Genomic DNA, 329 nt, shown 5'->3' with positions numbered 1-329 from the left:
GAAGTCTACAACTACCCTTTAAAAAGTAAATAATAGTGGAGTTGAAAAGCCTCCATCGAAGAAAAAATGCCATGATCATGAATTCTACAACTACCCTTTAAAAAGTAAATAATAGTGGAGTTGAAAAGTCTCCATCGAAGAAAAAACGACAAACAATATAAATACCCCAATCATTAAGGCAATGTTCTCTTTTTCTCCAAGGCCATGAACCCAAAAAAGAGAAGAAAAAAACCTTAAATTAAAAAACAATGAAATCGCTAGAAGGAGGGCTTGAACCTCCAACCTTGTGGTTAACAGCCACACACTCTAACCAACTGAGTTATTCCAAC

The 329-nt window shown here is 35.3% G+C and overlaps 1 non-coding gene across 1 annotated transcript; it reads right to left on the bottom strand.

Annotated features, from left to right (window-relative positions):
- Positions 1-255: 255 nt before the first annotated feature.
- TRNAN-GUU lies at positions 256-329 on the bottom strand. The gene has a single exon. It is a non-coding gene; the product is annotated as a tRNA-Asn (tRNA).

Source organism: Glycine soja, chromosome 15 (assembly GCF_004193775.1).
Source record: "Glycine soja cultivar W05 chromosome 15, ASM419377v2, whole genome shotgun sequence".
In the NCBI taxonomy this organism is placed as follows: Eukaryota; Viridiplantae; Streptophyta; class Magnoliopsida; order Fabales; family Fabaceae; genus Glycine; species Glycine soja.
Note: the sequence above shows the minus strand (reverse complement) of the source record. Positions and strands in the feature narration are given on the sequence as shown.